The 22,089-nt window shown below is 46.4% G+C and overlaps 1 long non-coding RNA gene across 1 annotated transcript; it reads right to left on the bottom strand.

The window, feature by feature from the left end:
- Window positions 1-10,504: 10,504 nt before the first annotated feature.
- Window positions 10,505-15,166, bottom strand: LOC142256573 (uncharacterized). The gene is made up of 3 exons (XR_012727539.1): window positions 14,989-15,166; window positions 14,742-14,888; window positions 10,505-11,198 (listed from the first exon to the last, which is right to left on the bottom strand). It is a non-coding gene; the product is annotated as an uncharacterized LOC142256573 (long non-coding RNA).
- Between the last annotated feature and the right edge of the window lie 6,923 nt (window positions 15,167-22,089).

Genomic DNA, 22,089 nt, shown 5'->3' with positions numbered 1-22,089 from the left:
CCTGCTGACAAGGAGCGGTGAACTTGCGATCCCCCTTTAATACCACTAACAGTGTTGTACCTGATGTACAACACTATCAGGTGAGTGTGCACCTCACATTGTACATACCTCGGTACATTAAGATCCCACACAAGAGCGCCCTCTCTCTCTTTATTCATCTCTTTTGTATGTGGTATTATTTGGTCACTATGTGGTCTGGTTATAGTGTTGCAGTATTTATTCCTTTGTATGTGATATTATTCGGTCACTATGTGGTGTGGTCACGGTATGATAGTATTTCTCCCTTGTATGGGGGTGTATTCGGTCACTATGTGGTGGTAATATGTAGTTGTAGTCTGGTCACGGTGTGGCGGTATTTCCCCCTTGTATATGGTATTATTGGTCTTGGTGTTATGGACAAGATTATGAACTATTATGAGTATATAAGAGTTATATGAAGATATCCAAAAAACAGGATTTAAGATGGTGTTTGAACTGTACCACACATATATCTCTTTCAGACATAAGACTCAGACAGTCTGAGTATTATGACAAGTGAATCATGCTGACATAGCTTAAATAAATGAGGAACCAAGCACATTGCAGTATATTCCATATCACAGAATAAGCTCTATGATAGATTACCCAATAGGAGACGTGTTACGTATTATTGGCTCCTAGCCAATAATTCCCTTTAAATGTATTGTCCACTTCCGTATTAAACAGTCATTTTATTCTATACAGATCTGTGTCATGTCTCTGGTCTGAATGGAACAATAGTATGCATGCTACTACCAAATGACTCTAATTTGGATGCAGACAGGTTTAAGGTAGATGCACAATTAGATTGCATCACAGTAAAGTTATGGCCAGCCTTGACATTGGTATAGTGGATTGTGTTGTGTATGGAGGTCACTTTTTCTCTCTGATATCAATATGGGAAAGATACTATATTTCCAACAGAGATTAAATACTTGAATGTTTAACCCCTCCCTCTCTTGTGATTATTACACTGCAGCACATATGCACTTACAGAGGTTGTCTGGTGAAAACAAGTAATCGCCTCATCATTTTACTATATGGAGGACTATCTGAGGCCCATTATACTCTTCTAGAGCCCCGTGTACATGTTGAGTATTTGGTCAGTATTTTACCTCAGTATGTGTAGCCAAAACCAGGAGTGGAACAATACCAGGAAAAGTACAATAGAAACACGGGCACCACTTCTGCATTATTCGCCCACTCCTGGATTTGGCTACAAATACTGATGTAAAACACTGACCGTGTTTGGGGGGCACTTTTGTTGTCATCAAATTTTATGGCTACAATGAAAGGGGAATCTAGGGGCTTCAATAGGAGGACAATTATTTGGTAAGGGCTGTTCAGTTGTGAAATATATTCTTCTGTGTCCCAGCTAAATATTTTTATTTATTATTATTAATTTTTTTTTTTTGGGGGGGGTGGTAATTAGAAATTCTGCTACGGGGCCCCATGATTTCTATGTACGTCCCTGTGATCAAGTGTTCCCTATCACATCATAGTTTCTCGTGGCCAAAGACAATTTCTTGCAAAGGAAAGCACATGGATGTCATTTGCCGGGAGACCAAACCTGTGACAACACCACTGCAACCACCACCTCCGATGAATCAACCTCTACAATAAAAGGCTGGGAAACATCAGGCTGGATGAGTATATGTGCTGTGGAAAAACATCTCTTTAAAGAGAAAATAGCCTTCTGGGCGGAGTCCTACTATTTAGAGAAATCCGACCCCTTTTTTTGTCATGTCAGTGAGAGGTTTCACAATTCTGAATATGTGAAGCCCCTCACTTGTTGTGTCGGTGCATTACCTTCAGGGACTCCACTCAGCTGGATCTGGTCACAGGTAGGGAACCTTCTTCTTTGTCGTGACGCCACTCTCAGTATTGCGGTCAGTGGGGACCGCCACTGCAGGTTGAGGGACGCCTGGGGCTGATGGTGAGTGCAGTTAGTTGGAATAGCCTCCTGAGAGTGAGGCAAGCCCCAGGGCCCTGTGTAGGTGCGTAGTACCACAAGGCGCAGAATAACTCCACACACGCAGAATGCCTTTCAGGGGTTTTACTCACTTCAGATGGCAGGGTGAGTAACCCGGGCGTAGCTGGGATGAACCAGGCTGGAACCAGGTATCCTTCAGGCTGACTTCTGATGGTGACTACCAACTCGCCTTCCTTAGCCCTTGGTGGTTTGGGGTAACCCCGACTTTTAGTCCCTATGGGGGTCACCCAGGGAAGTTGCTGAAGCCTCTCTCCCCTTCGTTTGCCGTATGCTTGTTGCCTGGGCCAGATCACTCCAGCTGCTTGCCTCCTGTGAACTGTGGGCCCTAACTGTGGCTACGTGGCTGCGGCTTTTAGGTGTTGTGGTGTGGGCTTTGAGGGCCCCACACCGGCAGGTTTAGCAGGGAAAGGTGGATCTATCCCCGCTCCGGGATCTGCCGCCCGTTTGGGCCTGGTTCTCCCTAGCAGTCTCCTTACTTCCCACTCTGTGCTCTCTCTCTAGCTGGAGATGGGTTTCGGGTAGCACTCCTAGGTGACCGTTCTCCCCCGTCGGTAGCCACTGCGCGGACGCTGTCAGACTACAGCAGCCCAGGGGAAGGGGTCAGCTCTCCTCGGAGCTCCCTGGACTCTGCTCTGAACCGGCTCACATCTGGGACCTTCACTGCTGCTCCTGTCAGAGCCTCACTTTCCTGCTCCTCACTCCTCCACACTCTGCTGCAGACTGTTTACTCCTCCTTCTCTTTTCCCTTTTGTGCCTGCCTACGCCACCTAGCAACCAGGCTCTCTTACCACACCCCTTGAGAGGAGATGGAGGCTTTTGGCCCCCTCCACTATTCCAGTGGAGGTGAAGGCTTTTCCCCCTCCTGGGATCCCCAGGGGTCCTCTCAAAGGTACATGTGTGAGACCTGATCACTATGCGCCTGTGTAGTCACACCTCGGTCAGCCTTCTGGATTACCTGTATTGTACTGTCCCCAGCATGGGTGCAGTACTCAGTGGCGCCTGACCAGGTCAGGGGCGCCACAAATACATTTCCAGTAAAAGTTGGTAAACCCTAAAAACCAGTGCAATGCTTTTAAGTTTTTTGACCGATCCCAGTTAAGTACAGCATGGACCTTCTCTGAATCCATCCGAAACACCGAAGAGGACAACAGGTACCCCAAAAATTGTACCTTTTGGACAGTGAAAACACACTTCTCTAGTTTGGCATACAGTTTATCTCTTAAAATCTGTAATACCTGTTTTACATGTATCTGATGTGCCTCCATATCGGGTGAGTACCTCAAGACATTGTCCAAATAAACCACCACAAAGCTGCCCACCAAGTGGTGAAAAATATAATTCACAAAATGTTGGAAAATGGCAGGGCATTAGTGAGACCAAATGGCATGACCAGACTTTCAAAATGCCACTCAGGTGTATTGAAAGCAGTTTTACATTCATCCCCTTCTCTAATTCTAATTAGATTGTAAGCCCCCCTTAAGGCGGGCTTTGCACACTACGACATCGCAGGTGCGATGTTGGTGGGGTCAAATTGAAAATGACGTACTTCCGGCATCGCATGCGACATTGTAGTGTGTAAAGGTTCGATGATACGATTAACGAGCGCAAAAGCGTCGTAATCGTATCATCGGTGCAGCGTCGGCGTAATCCATGATTACGCTGACGCGACGGTCCGATGTTGTTCCTCGTTCCTGCGGCAGCACACATCGCTGTGTGTGTGTGAAGCCGCAGGAGCGAGGAACATCTCCTACCGGCGTCACTGTGGCTTCCGTAGGATATGCGGAAGGAAGGAGGTGGGCGGGATGTTTACATCCCGCTCATCTCCGCCCCTCCGCTCCTATTGGCCACCTGCCGTGTGACGTCGCAGTGACGCCATACAACCCGCCCCCTTAATAAGAAGGCGGGTCGCCAGCCAGAGCGATGGTCGCAGGACAGGTGAGTCCATGTGAAGCTGCCGTAGCGATAATGTTCGCTACGGCAATTATCACAAGGATATCGCAGCTGCGACGGGGGCGGGAACTATCGCGCTCTGCATCGCAGCATCGGCCTGCGATGTCGCAGCATGCAAAGTGCCCCTAAGTCTAACTTGGAGAATGATTTAGGTCCCACAATTTGGTTGAATAAATTCGTAATCAGAGTAAGAGGATATGGGTCTCGGACAGTGATCTGATTCAATTCCCAAAAATTCAAGCAAGGGCGAAGACCCCCATCTTTTTTCTTGACGAAGAAAAACCCTGCCACCATGGGTGAAGAGGAGGGTTTGATGTTCCTTCTCCAGACTATCAGCAATATAATCTTTCATGGTTTGTCTTTCTGGACCAGAAAGATTATACAGTCCGAATTTGGGTAGTTTTGCTGCAGGAAGCAGATAAATGGGGCAGTCATATACACAATGGGGAGGCAAATCCTGACACCCCCTCTCTGAAAATACATCCTCAAGACAAAAAAAATGCCAGAAAGGTCTTCGTAGAGACTGCACAGAGAGAGAGGTGTTCAGGAAATTATCAAGACAGTAATTTTCCTACTCCACGATTTCTCTGGATTGCCAATCCACTACAGGATTATGTTTCACCAACCAGGGTAGACCCAGTAAAATAGGATTAAATTAATCAACTACCCACCAAATTGTATACACATGCCACTGAATTAAAGGGTAAATCAACAAAGACAAATTGTCCCCCAATATAAGGAAACAAACAAGTGGTTCATGCTAAAATAACACCCCCGGAAGAAGCAAGGGCGAAATGGCGTTGGGGTGAAGGGACCTGTTACCCAGACCCAGGCTATCTATAGTTACCTTCCAGATAAAATTTGCAATTTTAAACCTTGGGTGTGCAATATTATCTTTGTTTCTTGTACCAGGGAATGTGGATGTCTATGCATTTCTTCTGATAATAGTGCACTTTATATTTCCTCTGGCAGCTTATTGAGTGTCTCTAGTTTACAGTGATTGTATGGGTTTTTTTTACCAGCAACACTTTTCTATATACTATTTAGATGTGGGCCAGGGTTGATGCATTGTTTTGTAACATTATAATTTGAGTGCAGTATATTTATTAATTTTTTACATCCCTCCTTGTATGCGAATTGCATTATATCTGGGTATTTATTGGGTCCCTCTCAGGAATATCTCTGTTTTTTATCTTAAAATTTTTTTTAATCAATTAAAATATTTATTTTAGCATGAACCACTTGTTTATTTCCTTATATTGGGGGACAAATTTGTCTTTGTTGATTTACCCAGTAAAATAGGAGGGGCAAGGCCTTCCAGGACATAACAATAAATTACTTCACAATGCAAGGGTCTTACCCTCAGTCTTATATTATGTACAATCTGTGTCAGGCACCCCTGAGCAAGTGGCTTTGAGTCGATGGCATAGATGTGTGAAGCCCTGGCCTATCAGGTCGTCACAGGGTATTGTGCCCTTCTGTGCAATATCCACCTCCTCCTTGGTTACGGGTCCCTAACCAAATGGTGTTGCCAAAGACCAGCTGATCAAAATCCTAAAAACACTCTGCACCACACACACCAGACATACCAGTGGACGGCCTGGGTGGAATAGGGTCGCCCACTTGGGGGGTTGGTTAAGGGGAGGTCAGGAGTGTCAGGAGTCAGTCAGTTGGAGTGTAGTGTTGGAGGTGAAAGAGAGAGGAGGTCAGGAGCTGGGCTCCTTGGAACTACTAGGTAGCAGACGTTAGTCTGGGCCTGGTAGGAGCTGGAACCCCGGTTGCAGGGGATCGTGACAAGGGGCACGGCATTGTCGTGGAGGACAGCTGGCGGCCTTGTACCATCACCGGGCAGGGCACGATGGGGTACGTGGACCCTAGGTCAGGGAGTAGCTTCAGGCAACCTGATAATTTACCCGACGAAAACGGAGCCTTCAAGATCCGCTCTCCACCCGCTCCAAAATCGGGGTACTAGCGCAATGAAAGGGATAGGACTTTCCACAAATACGGTCCAAGAAATCCCAAGCGTGAACCCTGAAAGCAAGCTCCCTCAGTTAGCCATACTGGGGAGCGGGACCCGACTAGTTTCAGGCTACAGGGACCAACCAGAGAGAAACAAGGTGCCAAGGGAAAGGTCACAGATCAACAGGCAACACCAACAGAAACGTGACCCAGGTGTGCTCCCCCACAGCGGCAGCAGTGTCCAGAACTTTGGTTTACTACAGTTGTCGGTGTCAGCGTTATTGGACTGAGTGAGTACGCACGTAGCCCATACCTCCCCAACGGTATCTCCCTGTCACCATGACCGAGTCCCGGGGAATTCCCCCCTACCTGTGGAGGGGTTAAACACCAACTGTAGCTGCACACTCCATTGCCACCAGGTACTCCCAGCCTCAGCGGTGGTACTCCACCTTACCACGCACCACGGGTGGTGTCACGAACTATTCCATACTATTTCCCCTGTAAATGCCCCCCCTTTATTCGAGTGGCTGCAAGACGCCCGGGTAAGGACGTCCCTCAAGCCACCGTGGATCCGGATCCAAGCAGCCCGGCTGCTGATACGGGGGCTGCACACCTCAAAAGACCTGGCATCACGAACAGGATCCGAGCAGGACCCACTTACCTGGGTGACGTATGCCTTGAAGACCGAAACCGCAAGTCAAAATCTCGTTTCCTGCCAATTCCGCCATCTTCCGACATCTTTTTGAGCAAAAACGCCATCTTCCCCATGAAAGCGCACGAAGCAGAAGCCCCGCCCTTCATCCTGCGTGTGAGGACGGAACAGGAAGTTCCCAGATGGCCACAGCATCGAGAGAAGTGCTGAGTGAAAACAGAGGGGGCGTGCCAGAATGTAACTACAGCGGAAGAGAAGCAGGGACTCCAGGACTCTGCCATAATGTTCCTGGACAGCGCAGAGGCAATATGGCGGAGCGAAGCTGGTCGCCAGAACGTGCTGTTCCTGGGACCGCGACCTGGATCGAGGAGGAGACATAACAGCTGTGCAGTTCCTGTTTATCTTGGATCATTGGAGGGAAGAGATGAGGAGGTGGCGATGGCGGTGCAAGCCCATGAGATAGAAATCCCACGTGAAGAGAGGGTAAGCTGTTACCCAGTCCCTACTGATTGCCCTAATCTGGTTGATGCGGCTGAGGGATGCGGACCGCCCCCGCTCCCGGTGAGCACTTCACTGCCACCAACCCTGTCCTTGGCGGACGCCGAGCTACCCACTTCCACCACGGCAGCGGAACCTTCAGTGCCTTTAAGTGAAAACCCAGCTGCAGAAACCCCGGTTCCGTCCCTCGACCCGGTCACGACAGCGGTCACCTCCACACCGGCCAGACCAGACCCGGCCGCATCACCGGGCCCGTACTCAGAGGTGGAGCACCTGGACCCTGCAACCCTGGATGCAGAGCAGTCGGTCCTTTTATTGCCGAAAACGGAAGTGGAGCCTAAAGATCCACCGGTTCCTCTGCTGCGCGGCGTCCCAATGACTGTTGGGGCCGCAAGAGTACACCTGAAGCCAGAGCCAGCTAGGGAGCTGAGGCCGGACGCCGACGCCCCTTTCTGGGAACGACAACACCCAAGGATGAAACCAAAGATGACGAATCCAGATCAGAGGCAGTGGGAAGCAGTTGCCCGTGCCCAGAGGGAGAAGGAACACCTGAGAAAGGCCACCTTTTGCGTCAGACGGCCATAGCGCCGGGGCCTTGTCAGGCAGTTCAACCCCGAAAAAGGGTGGGGTTTCCTCTGGGAAGCGGATCTCTCTGAGGAGGTGTTTGTTGCACGACGCAATATCGAGCAGCATCTCCCAAGATCACCCAGGCCGAAATCTGGAGCCAGGAGATGTAGTTAGATACACCCGGCATTGGAGTGAATGGAGCTGGTACGCCCTCGATGTGAAGCGGCTCGCCATGGTTAACGAGCAGGTTGTGCCAGCCACCGCTGTCGTCTACCAGCCTCCCAGTGAGCGGAACCAATAATGTTTTAATGAAAAAACGAGGAAAAGAAGCCTTCACCAGTCTTTATAGGTAAAATAGTTTCCATTATATTGTTTTGAGATATATTACCATGACATGGTATAACCTGATTTGATTTGCTTTCTCTATTTTTTCTGTTTTCTTCTCTTATTTTTCTATTCCTATCTTAGTAAAAGTACTTACAATACAGTGCTATTTGCCTGATACACATGTTTAACTAACTTCAGCCGATGTACATTTGCATCTTATACAGTTAGGTCCAGAAATATTTGGACAGTGACACAATTTTCGCGAGTTGGGCTCTGCATGCCACCACATTGGATTTGAAATGAAATCTCTACAACAGAATTCAAGTGCAGATTGTAACGTTTAATTTGAAGGTTTGAACAAAAATATCTGATAGAAATGGTCGGAATTGTACACATTTCTTTACAAACACTCCACATTTTAGGAGGTCAAAAGTAATTGGACAAATAAACCAAACCCAAACAAAATATTTTTATTTTCAATATTTTGTTGCGAATCCTTTCGAGGCAATCACTGCCTTAAGTCTGGAACCCATGGACATCACCAAACGCTGGGTTTCCTCCTTCTTAATGCTTTGCCAGGCCTTTACAGCCGCAGCCTTCAGGTCTTGCTTGTTTGTGGGTCTTTCCGTCTTAATTCTGGATTTGAGCAAGTGAAATGCATGCTCAATTGGGTTAAGATCTGGTGATTGACTTGGCCATTGCAGAATGTTCCACTTTTTTGCACTCCTGAACTCCTGGGTAGCTTTGGCTGTATGCTTGGGGTCATTGTCCATCTGTACTATGAAGCGCCGTCCGATCAACTTTGCGGCATTTGGCTTAATCTGGGCTGAAAGTATATCCCGGTACACTTCAGAAATCATCCGGCTACTCTTGTCTGCTGTTATGTCATCAATAAACACAAGTGACCCAGTGCCATTGAAAGCCATGCATGCCCATGCCATCACGTTGCCTCCACCATGTTTTACAGAGGATGTGGTGTGCCTTGGATCATGTGCCATTCCCTTTCTTCTCCAAACTTTTTTCTTCCCATCATTCTGGTACAGGTTGATCTTTGTCTCATCTGTCCATAGAATACTTTTCCAGAACTGAGCTGGCTTCATGAGGTGTTTTTCAGCAAATTTAACTCTGGCCTGTCTATTTTTGGAATTGATGAATGGTTTGCATCTAGATGTGAACCCTTTGTATTTACTTTCAAGGAGTCTTCTCTTTACTGTTGACTTAGAGACAGATACACCTACTTCACTGAGAGTGTTCTGGACTTCAGTTGATGTTGTGAACGGGTTCTTCTTCACCAAAGAAAGTATGCGGCGATCATCCACCACTGTTGTCATCCGTGGACGCCCAGGCCTTTTTGAGTTCCCAAGCTCACCAGTCAATTCCTTTTTTCTCAGAATGTACCCGACTGTTGATTTTGCTACTCCAAGCATGTCTGCTATCTCTCTGATGGATTTTTTCTTTTTTTTTCAGCCTCAGGATGTTCTGCTTCACCTCAATTGAGAGTTCCTTAGACCGCATGTTGTCTGGTCACAGCAACAGCTTCCAAATGCAAAACCACACACCTGTAATCAACCCCAGACCTTTTAACTACTTCATTGATTACAGGTTAACGAGGGAGATGCCTTCAGAGTTAATTGCAGCCCTTAGAGTCCCTTGTCCAATTACTTTTAATCCCTTGAAAAAGAGGAGGCTATGCATTACAGAGCTGATTCCTAAACCCTTTCTCCGATTTGGATGTGAAAACTCTCATATTGCAGCTGGGAGTGTGCACTTTCAGCCCATATTATATATATAATTGTATTTCTGAACATGTTTTTGTAAACAGCTAAAATAACAAAACTTGTGTCACTGTCCAAATATTTCTGGCCCTTACTGTATGTGTTATGAGCGATGCTTTGTTCAATTTGCCTTAAACTCAATAAAATTATTTACAGAAAAAAAAAAGGTTTGGGAAAAAACCCAACATTAAACACAGAAGGAGGTAGGCCATGCCAAATTAGGTAATACACCAGGCAATCACTAAATAGTGATCCCTAGGTGGGTATATTCTTCAAGGAACATAATGAAAAAAGGAGGAAAAGAAGAACAAAACCAAAGAATCTATAAAGTGAAATATTAAATACTTTATTTTAATGCAAAATTAGTGACACATAGAAAAACATTTAAGATCAGATGCAATGAAAATGGAGGTAAAATTGCATAATTAAACTGCACAGATCATGACAGGAAAAGAAGGACCCCTCTCCCAAGTAAGGCGACCAACTGTGGTTATTTGTATAAAAAACAGAGAAACTGATTGCAATCAGATGGGCCTATTTCTCAAAACAGAAGAACACATAATATGCAAATTATAGTTTTACAAAGTGATGGATGTAGTGGCGTAGTGTATGGATGGGGAATTAATATACCGCAATTGCGGGATAAATATATATTTATGTGGCGGTTAAATAGCCAATCCGTACACTAGGGCATACATATAGAAAAATACATCTCAATGGAGGTGCTTGTTACTAGGAGGTTTGAAGGCTAGTAAAAAACAGGTATGTGGGTTGGAATGAGACATAACATGACTAGTAAATAGTGGGATCTGTGAAGCCTGTATTGAAAAACGGGGAAGCCATCAAAGGGATGTAAAGGAATTCCAATAGTTACCTGTTAATAGTATGGGGTCGCAGAGAGCGGGAGAGGGGTCCCCCCAACGATCGTTTCACAGGAGCGCTTTTTCCAGGGGCAGTGTGAGGGTATAGGGGAAAAGTGCCTCTTTAAATAGTCATGGCACATTTGTAGTAGATCAAATCATTGCAAACTGGTGCGGCGCACGTGCAGATCGCGGAGGGACAGGAGGCGAGGAAACCACAAGCGCCGTCATTCAGGCGCACACCCAGGAGTCAGGGACGTGTCACAATGGCTCCCTGGCATGCGCACACGGCGATGCAGGACATCCCCGCCACCCGGCCGTCGGTAGATCAGCGCGTGCGCACTGTTGCAACCAGAAGATCTCCTCAGACCAAACATATGAAAGGTCAAGTATTAAGAGAATATAGACATAAGAGAAATAGCTCAAAGTTAGAGAATCATAAAATGACATAAGGACATAAAATCAGAGGACATAAACAGGGTAAGTGCAGGTTCCTATAGATTGGTGGATCTGGAATACATCAGAAGGAGCTTGTTAAAATATAATAGTAGATCCAGAGGAAAAAATCTTGCATTTATGTAAAATACATATAGGAGAACCTGCATAGAAAAAAGAAGATGAAGAGGAGGAGAACCAATTAATAAAAAATACAGAAATAAAACGATATATTTTGTATATTCGTATACCAGCCTAATGTGACATGTGAATTGTAGACTCAAAATCACACTATAACAGGTACTGTCAATATTTAATGCACAATAAGGACATGACATATATGGTCAAACATGATGCCCCACAAGAAGGAACCCATATGTGAATATATGCCGTATCTATAGATGTTAAATATTGAATAGATTATTACAAAAATTAGAACGAGAGTAAAGGCAAAACCGAAAATGCGGGGGGTCTGTGGTATGCGAAGAACAGAGCTAAATACAAATGACTTGGGAGAGAGATCACAATCTATGAGAGTATTTTAAATCCAGAATGTTAAATAATAAGAGTCTCCGGAGAGAAGATCCCTCATTATTACAAAAAAGGGGCATAGCTGATGACCTTGTCGCAGGCGGCGGGGCGCTGCGCTCACCACGCTCGGGTCCGGCGCTGCTGCTACTGCTGCTCGGTGGGCCGGATCCGGGGACTCGAGCGGTGCTCCTCGCCCGTGAGTGAAAGGGGTGGTTTGTTGGTATTTGGGATGTCGGTTTGTGATGCCACCCACGGTGTGTGGTGAGGTTGGGGCACCACCGCTGCTCTGTACGGGGATCCCGGGAGCGATGACAGGGAGCAGCTGGGATGTTTTCCTCCCCTCCGTGGGTAGGGGGATTTTGGTAGTCCCGGGGCCCGGAGTTGTTGTCTGTAAGGTGGATTGCGGGGCCTGGCCAGGTGCAGGGTCGCGGGGCAGCACAGTGCCAGATGGCACAGTGGTACTTACTCAGCCAGTAACACACACTGAGTCTCTGGTAAAACAAACGGCTGGATGGACGAGTCCCACAGACGGCTGCGACGGTCACTCCCGGTAGGTTGGCGGTAACTGTCTCTCCCTGCACCGGTGTTATGTTCTCGGCCCCGATGGCTTCCCACCGGTAACCCGCTCCCCAGCGGTATATTTGCCGGAGGAGCCCCTTTTGCCCGCAGGCGCTGTCCCTGGGAACCCTAGCTGTGGCGGTAGCATTATTTCCCTTCACGGTTGAGCGGTTGCCTTCAGTCGGGTCTTTACTGCTGGGAAACCCCGGAGGTTCCCGTAGCTGACGGATTTGACCGGTTTAACGGCGACTCCAAGCCTGGTCGGGGTCCGTAGGCCCTGCCGGATGGTGCTGGCTTCTCTTCGCTCCCCGATCCGTCCCCGGTCCTTACGGTTGTGCGTCAATCGGCCTCTCCTGCAGACGGTCACCACCGTCTGCCAACCTTGCTCTCAGGTGCCTGGGCCACGTACCCGGACACGGTCCATCTGCTCCTCAACTAATACTTCCCTAACTGCCTGTTTTTCCCACCTCCAGGACTGTGAACTCCTCGGTGGGTGGAGTCAACCACCTGGCTCCGCCCCACCTGGTGTGGACATCAGCCCCTGGAGGGAGGCAACAAGGATTTGTGTCTGACTTTGATGTTCCTAACCGGGGTGTGGGGTGTGTTGTTGCAGTACTTGTGACATCCTGGCTTGTCCAGGGCGCCACAACCTCATTGAGGCCACTAGGGACCAAGGGGTTTAAAAGCACAATCCATTTGGACTCTCGCTGAGCGAGAGTCTTGCGCAGGTTCCCTCCCAGAATTCCACCATGAACTACATCGATGCCTCGAACTTGGAGAGAACTGGGATTGCTCCGGTGGTGGAGTCTAAAGTGGCGGGGTAGGGTCTTTAAGAGGCTAATATCCTCCACTGCCTTAGCCCCCGTGATGTCCTGAACATGTTCCCTGACCCGTATGCGGAGCTCACGTGAGGGGAGGCCCACATAGATCAGAGAACACGCACAGGTAACATAATAGACAACGTGGGTGGTCCCACAGTTGATATAATGATGGATGGAAAAGGTTTTGGTACCATCAGAGGAGGAAAAGGAGTTGCTTCTAAGGATATTGCTGCACGCCACACAATGGCCACAAGGGAAACACCCATGGAGTGGGCCGCTCGAGCTGAAGAAATTCATCCGGGGAGGGATATAATGGCTGTTGACAAGAGATCCCCAAGGTTGTTTGCTCGCTTGGCCATCATGAGGGGCCGATCAGACAGCACCTCTGCCAAGGAAGGGTCAGTTAATAATACCGGCCAGTGCTTGTCCAAAATGCCCCTCATTTTGTCCCATTCATGGTTAAACGTGCTGATGAAATGAACATTGTTATCATGGTCAGTCTGACGTGGGGTGTACCGAAGAAGTTGGTTGTGAGGGGTATATTTGGCACGATTATAACCCTGCTTGATACACCTGTTGCTATATCCCCTCGCTTTAAACCTGCACCGGAGATCGGAGGATTAGGATTCAAAGGTGTCATTAGTAGAGCAGATCCGTTTCATCCTTAGAAACTGTCCGGTAGGGATGGCGCGTATGGTGGCGGGAGTATGACTGGAAGATGCGTATAACAGTGCATTCACCGACGTGTCCTTTCGGAACACGTCGGTCTTCACGCCACCAGACTCATCAACCACAATCCGGATATCCAAAAAATCAATTTCAGTGCGACTAGATCTATGAGTGAGTCTGATGTTATACGGATTGCGGTTGAGAGTATCAATGAATGAGCCGAGCTGCTCAGGTGTGCCCTGCGAAAAAAAAAAATATCATCAATGTAGCGGAGCCAGCACTGCACATGGGCGCCGCCCCCGACACCTCCGTCACCGAACACCAACCTCTCCCAGTACCCTAGGAAGAGGTTGGCATACGAAGGCGCACAGGCCGCGCCCTTTGCAGAGCCGCGCCGCTGCAGATAAAAGATGTCCTTGAAAACAAAAAAAATATGGGTAAGGGCAAACCGGAGCAGTCCGATGCAGGTGTATAAGGATTCCACGTCAGCACAGATCATGATCATGTCCTTATCCATAAAAACGCCATCAAGACGCCTCAGGACGTCCGTGGTGTTTTTCACATAGGAGGGCAAGCATTCAACCAATGGTTTTAAATAGAAGTAAATAAATTTGCAAATTGGGTTGCATAGCCCTCCTATGCCAGACACGATCGGACGCCCCGGGGGGTTGAGGGCGCTTTTATGGATTTTGGGTAACAAATAGAAGGTGGGGACACGTGGAAAGCCAACGAGCAATCCCTCGAGCATCTTCTTGTCAATGATCCCTAAATCATGGGTGCACAGCAAGATCTTAGTAAGTTCTTGGGAGAATGTTTTTAGAGGACAGCAAGATAAACGTGTGTATGTGTTTTTGTCACGAAGCTGCCTCAGAGCCTCCTTTTCATACATGGGGACTGGCCAGATCACGATGTTTCCCCCTTTGTCCGCTGCCTTAATCACAATGTCATCATATGACTGTAGACTTTTAATAGCTAGTCGTTGTCGATATGTAAGATTGTCAAATTGGCGTCTGGTTGGTAATATTTTGAGATCTTCTGTGACCAATCTTGTAAAAATATCGACTGCTGGGCAGAGGGACAGAGGGGGAAATCTCGTGGATCTGGGCAGTAAATGTGTGGGGGAGTTACCTGTGGATGGGTCTTGTTCCTCCAAGAGGTCCTGTAGATCTTGTAAAGCTTGTCTCTCGGTCTGGTCCATGTCGCTATTATTACGTCTCCGAGTGTGTAGTTTTTTAAGCAATATCTTACGGGCGAAAAGATTTGTGTCTCTTACTGCTGTGAAAAAATTGAAAGAGTTGGTTGGACAAAAATTTAAGCCTTTAGATAGTATGTCTAGTTCGACATCCGACAGGGCACGCGAGGAAAGGTTGATTACCTGGAGCTGTTTCTTGTTCTTATCAATGTCAGGGCGAATATACCTGCTACGAGGGACATTGTTCTGTCTCGTGCGAATACTCCTAGTTTGAATTCTCCCATGTTCAACCACATCACGTGTCCCGGCGGATGCGCTAGAGGCCCCGGTTTCCTCCACTGTGGATTCGGAGAATAGCGAGGTGGACCTAGATCGAGAGAAGGTGGAATGACGGGATGGATTACGACCCCTCGAAAAACGGTGGCTCCATCTATACACTGTTTCGGAGGCGTAATCCTGCGCATCGCGTTGAAATTTTTTTATTTTGATGTCACAGATTTCTTTCTCCCATTTTTGCACTTCCTGTTCCATCTCTCCGTATATTTTAGTCAAAGACTCCGCATTACACAAATCAGAAAGCGATTTCTCCAGGTTCTCCAGTTTTGATTCAATGGAGGCCAAGGTAGAATGATTGTGTTGGGAAAGGAGTTCTAGAAGACTTCTGGAGCATGAATGTAGATTTCTCTCCCAATCTTTCTTAAAAGAGTTCTCCAAGGTAGGGAAGGACGGGAAAACTTGGATACGGAGACCCCTGGGGATCCGATCGTTTTCCAAGTATTCAATGAGGAAAGCTCTGTTCCACCATATACGGGTACGTTTTTTGTAAAGATCCCTGTATTGGTGGACCACAGACTGTACTGAGGGACCCTCCGCAGTTTTGTTATCACTTGAAGGAGCATAGTGTGTACCACCATAATCCTTGGTGATCTGATCCAAATGGGTAAGCCAGGTCTGATCTCTGGCTCGAAAATTCATAGAGGCCTGAAAAAGAGCTGTGGTAACCACAGAAAACAGAATTAAACAGCGGATCTGATTTACTCGGAGTGAGGGTCCCTCAATATCAGGACTAAATCGGATGCTTGGCTATCAGTAAGGTTCTAGCATATCTAAAGTTTGTGACATATTGTACTAAGTCTGGTATAATGCTCAAGGTTGTTTCATGATATTCGGGGGACAGATTAGAATATATACTATATGGGGGGGACCAGGGAGCTCAATGTTTTGGCTAGGAAAAGGGGAAGTCACCAACATGGCGGTAAGCGCCGAAAAGTCTTTGACAGGGAAGACATGTTCTATTGTTATATGTTCTCTGTTTTTGTTATGCTGTTCTATGTTACATTCACAAAAGGGAGGAAGGGAATGTCATTCTAATGGAATTATGCGTGAACGTAGGATAGGTCGTCTCGTTTCCCCCAATAGTGGGGTTCTAAGGGGTGGCCATGGCAAGACCATGTAATTTAGGAACGTTAAAGGTTTGAGATCACCCAACAAAAGGGCGATGATACTAAGACACCTGAAGCGGTTAAAAACAGATATTGCCCTACTGCAAGAAACACACTTGGGGAGGGAGGATTTTTTCCACATGAAGAAACACTGGGTGGGCTCAGTTTATGGGGCAGCAGCGCAAGGCAGGAAAGCGGGCACCATGATTTTAATAAATAAGCAACTAAGTCATGAAGTAGTGGCACATGAGGAGGATGATCAGGGGAGGTGGCAGCACTTAACAATTATTAGTCCAGCTGGCAGACTCAGTATCTATAATGTGTATGGACCGAACTCGCAACAGACTGCGTTCCATGACAATATAAAGACCATCATATTATCTGATGAGGAGCCCAACATCATAGTGGCGGGAGACTTCAACACAGTCCCAGACTCGGCTGAAGACAGAGGGAGGAGGGAGGGGGAGACTGGTGCAGGGGACAGGAGTTCAGTCAACAGGGATGTAACATTGGAGGATGTAGGTCTGAAAGATATTTGGAGACTAACTCATCCGCACGACAGAGAGTTCACACACTTCTCCCATCCGCATGATAGCTGGTCACGCATAGATCAGATATGGATGTCTCGGGATCTTGTGAATGGAGTACAAAAGTGTATGATTGAAAACATGGTGATCTCTGACCATAGCCCGGTGAGAGTGGACATCAGAGTAAAGTTTAGGAGAGGGTCAGACATTATTTGGCGATTCCCGTCGTTCCTTCTCAGACAAGATAATTTTCATAAGAAACTAAAAGAGTGGTGGGAGGAATTCGCAGAGGATAACAAGGAACACAGGGTGACCCCAGTGCTATACTGGGAAACGGCAAAAGCGGTCCTGCGGGGACGCTTGGTGGGGTATGCGGCAATGATTAAAAGGAAGACCAACGAGAATTACAACTATCACAGCGAGTTAGTGCGGATAGCATATTCAAAGTACTTGGCAGATAGGTCTAGCACGCTAAAAGACAAATACTTGGAGGCAAAGAGAGGCTTTGATGAGTGGGCCAAAAAAGAGGAACAATTATACTGGTCACACAAGGAAGCCGATCTTCATAGATTCGGTAACAAGGCGGGAAGGATGCTGGCAAATCTGACAAGAGGTAGTAGAAAAGTAACGGTGATCTCTAAACTGAAAACAAAGGAGGGAGAGGTAACCACAGACCCTAAGGTTATCAACAAGTTGCTGGGGGACTACTATAGAAAGTTATATGGGACAGGAAATAATCACACACCTAATGAGGAAGAATGGTTAAGACAAGCCCAAATGCCTAGTTTGACGGAATAAGACAGGGGAGCCTTAAATGAAGACATAACAGTGGAGGAGGTGACAAGAGCAATCAGGAAGCTCAACGTCAATAAGGCACCAGGACCCGATGGTTTTAATAACGAATTTTATAAGGTGTTGAAGGAGCAGATCTCACCGGATCTAACTGCAGTTTTTAACGCAATCCTGAGAGGAGCAGAAATTCCTAGAAATGCCAACATAGCGTATATCAAATTACTCCCTAAGAGAACCAAAGATCTGGATGACCCCTCCAGTTACAGACCCATATCGCTCATCAATCAAGATCTGAAACTGTCTAAAATCATGGCTGACAGACTGGCCATTATTTCACCCAGGATAATATCAGACCAACAGGTAGGGTTTATCAAAGGGAGAAATGCAGTAACTAACATTAGAAAGACGATCCTAGTGGTAGATGCGGTTAGATTGGGGCGCACTGAGGGAGGGGCAAGACCTGCTCTAGTCACACTAGATGCTGAGAAAGCATTCGACAATGTCAATTGGAGATGGCTGGACAAGGTGATGGAGGCCACAGGGATTGAAGGCAGAATGAGACTCTACATCAGAGGCTTATACGCCAATTCGGGAGCTAGGGTCCATACCCCAGGCTTCCTGTCGGATGTGTTCCCACTGATGAGGGGGACGAGACAGGGTTGCCTGTTATCACCCCTGTTATTTAATTTGGCAATCGAGCCACTATCAAGAGTACTACAAGGACAAAACAGTTTCAAAGGGATTAGGATAAGAGGAACAGAAATAAAAACAGCACTTTTTGCTGATGATGTGATATTGTATATGGGGGATCCTAATGCGGATTTGCCGCAGATTCTTGCCATGATTGAAAAATTTGGTTCACTCTCAGGCTTTAAGTTAAACAAAAAAAAGTGTGATATCTTGTTTTTAAAAAGATATCAAGGGATAACAGGTAGAAGCTCGAGAGATGGTTGTCTATGTGGGATACCCATTGCACAGACATCAATCAAGTACTTGGGAGTGCATATAGGAAGATCGGTGGAAGCAATTTATAAATTAAACTATGACCCGCTGATTAACCCCTTATCGACCCATGACGTACTGGGTACGTCATGGGTCGTGTGCCGGTAAGCCCCGCCCCCTGCCGCCGGCAGGCGGCGGCGATCCGCGCACATACCATATGTGTGCCTGCTAGCCGCGGGTGGAATCGCTTCCACCCGCGGCCATTAATCCCTTACATTTCGCTGCCAAAATCTGGCAGCGATATGTATATGGGCGCCAGATTTATGGCACATATGTCTATGTGGGATACCTATAGCACAGACATCGATCAAGTACTTGGGAGTGCATATAGGAAGATCGGTGGAAGCAATTTATAAATTAAACTATGGCCCGCTGATTAACCCCTTAACGACCCATGACGTACTGGGTACGTCATGGGTCGTGTGCCGGTAAGCCCCGCCCCCTGCCGCCGGCAGGCGGCGGCGATCCGCCACATATCATATGTGTGCCTGCTAGCCGCGGGTGGAATCGCTTCCACCCGCGGCCATTAATCCCTTACATTTCGCTGCCAAAATCTGGCAGCGATATGTATATGGGCGCCGCCATGACAGTCACTTACCCCGCCCCCACCGGAAGTCACGTGACATGATCACGTGACTTTCGATGGTTGCCATGGTAGCACAGGGTCATGTGATGACGCCTATAGCTAACATGACTCACTTCCTCTCAATGCCGGAATACAGCCGGCATTGAAAGTAAAGCAGCAAATCTGCAGTTCTCAGCTCTGTAGCTGAGATCTGCAGATAGTGCAGAGCGATCGGATTGCTGATCGCTATAGCCCCCTAGGGGGACTAGTAAAATAAAAAAAAAAAAGTAAAAAAAAAGTTTTAAAAAAATAAAAGTTCAAATCACCCCCCTTTCACCCTATTGAAAATTAAAGGGTTAAACAAATAAAAAATATACACATATTTGGTATCGCCGTGTTCAGAAATGCCCAATCTATCAAAATTTAAAATCAATGAATCTGATCAGTAAACGGCGTAGCGACAAAAAAATTCCAAACGCCAAAATTATGTTTTTTGGTCGCCGCAAATTTTGCGCAAAAACAATAACAGGCGATCAAAACGTAGCATCTGCGCAAAATTTGTACCGTGAAAAACGTCAGGTCGAGACGCAAAAAATAAGCCATCAATGAGCCTCAGATCCTAAAAAATGAGAACGCTACGGGTTTTGGAAAATGGCGCAAAACGTGCGCCACTTTTTTTGGACAAGCTTGTGAATTTTTTTTAACCCCTTAGATACAAGTAAACCTATACATGTTTGGTGTCTACAAACTCGCACTGACCTGAGGTATCACATAGTTACCTCAGTTTTACCATATAGTGAACACAGTGAATAAAATATCCCAAAAACTATTGTACGATCACACTTTTTTGCAATTTTTCTATACTTGGAATTTTTTTGCTGTTTTCCAGTACACTATATGTTAAAACTTATGGTTTCATTTAAAAGTACAACTTGTCTTGCAAAAAACAAGCCCTCATATAGCAAGATTGATGGAAAAATAAAAAAATTACACCTCTCGGAAGAAGGGGAGCAAAAAACAAAAACACAAAAACGGAAAGTGCCCGGGGGCTGAAGGGGTTAAAAAAATCATAACCCAACTAAGAGGGTGGAGGGGTCTGCCCTTACCACTTCTGGCAAGATGCCACCTAGTAAAAATGATGAGCTTTCCTAGGTTGTTGTATCCCTTCGAGACGATTCCGCTATTGTTGAAACTAAAAGATGTCAACAGACTCAACTGAGCGTATGCAGATTTTGTATGGAGGGGGAAGAAACCTAGAATAAAGCTACGTATGCTGATGAAGTCAGTGGAGGAGGGAGGACTCAGTTTCCCAGATGTTAGGGGTTACAACCTTGTGTGCATTATGAGACATGTGATTGATTGGCTAAGAGGAACAAGTAGACACTCAGATTATGGTTTGGAAAATAAATTTGCAACACCATGGGATCTGACGTCTATTCTCCACTCCTCATTGTCTGGGGTTGAAGGCCATATAAAAAATTCAATGATATTTCGGGATACCATGTTGACCTGGAAACTGGTAAGAAGGAAGTTGGGACTTGCGTGGAAGGTGTCTAAATATTTAAATCCCTGGGCAGCCCCAAGCTTCCCCCAGGGGCGAGATAACAAGCTATTTATCAGTTGGAAAGAGAAGGGTATCCAGAGAATGAAGGATGTTATGAATGTGGAAGAGAGAAGGTGGATGACAGGTCGGGAAGTGCTCGACAAATACGACCTCAATAACTTTCATATCATTCAGTACGAGCAATTGAAGTATGGAGTGATTGGGGATCTTGGTGAGGTTGGAAGAGAATTGAACAAAAGCCTGATTGATGAGCTCCTGGAATGTGATGCAACAAATGTAAATGTCTCCCAAATTTATCGAACATTTAGGGGAGTGCTCATATCTCGGGAGGATAGTCGTACCCTTACAGCGTGGGGAAAACAACTGAAAGGACAAGAAGTGACAGGAAGCATACTGAAGGGATGGGTTCAAATGCGAAAGAACGTCATCAACGAGGGATGGAGAGACACTCAGTTCAAGATATTACATAGGGCCATTGTGGGCTATAACATTCCGGGAAAGGAGGCGTGGTGTCCCAAATGTCATAAAGAGAAAACGGACATGTTACATGGGTTATGGGAATGTAAGGTAATTCAAAAGTTCTGGAATCAAGTCAGAATTTTGGCCCAATAAACATGGGGAATATTTTGTAAATTCGAGGTAATGGTGTGGATTTTCCATGTCTTTGAAGGAGGAGTTAGAGGGGGGCCAAGTATTCAGGAAAAAGGACATTTGCAATCATTCATGATAGCTAAATGGTGCATCTTAAGACATTGGATACGTAGGGAAGCTCCACCTACAAAGGAGGTTATCGACGACTTACACAACCTTCTGAGATTGGAGAAACTAGAGGCGGAAAGGGATAAGGACAAGAAGACAGACAAATTCTTTGGGAGGTGGACAAACTTTATAGAAATCCATTTCACGCGAGGAGAAATAAATACTTTGGTGACACCTTTCATGCAAACTGAGTGGTACCTTCTGAATGAAATCCAGGATAGCTTGGGGATATTGAGGTTCACCTAGTGGAGACCCAGGAGGGAGGGGGAGATGAGATGTTAAGGAAGACTTAAGATACGACATCGGCACTCAAAATACTAAAGAATGACAAAGGGTTTCAAGGTTTTGTGTTACAAGTGTTTTAGGTAGAATCTTTTGCTCTAATTTACTATGCATCATTTTCAACTGAAGAACTTTAGGGACTCACAAGCTGGAATATTACTCTTTTCTATGTCATAACTTGTCAGTTGAATGAACCCATTTTGTAATCATAATTATTTTGTAACGGTTTTATATAATTGAAAAATCAATAAAAAAGGTTTGGGAATCAAGGCTAGGCTAGATCTGGGGTCCCTCTTGGATGCAGCGTCTGTCTGTCACCGAGATAGAGGTAGGAGATTTATGTACGAATTC

Source organism: Anomaloglossus baeobatrachus, chromosome 11, assembly GCF_048569485.1.
Source record: "Anomaloglossus baeobatrachus isolate aAnoBae1 chromosome 11, aAnoBae1.hap1, whole genome shotgun sequence".
NCBI classification, from domain to species: Eukaryota; Metazoa; Chordata; class Amphibia; order Anura; family Aromobatidae; genus Anomaloglossus; species Anomaloglossus baeobatrachus.
The sequence above is the reverse complement of the archived record's forward strand: the minus strand, read 5'-3'. Positions and strand labels throughout refer to the sequence as shown.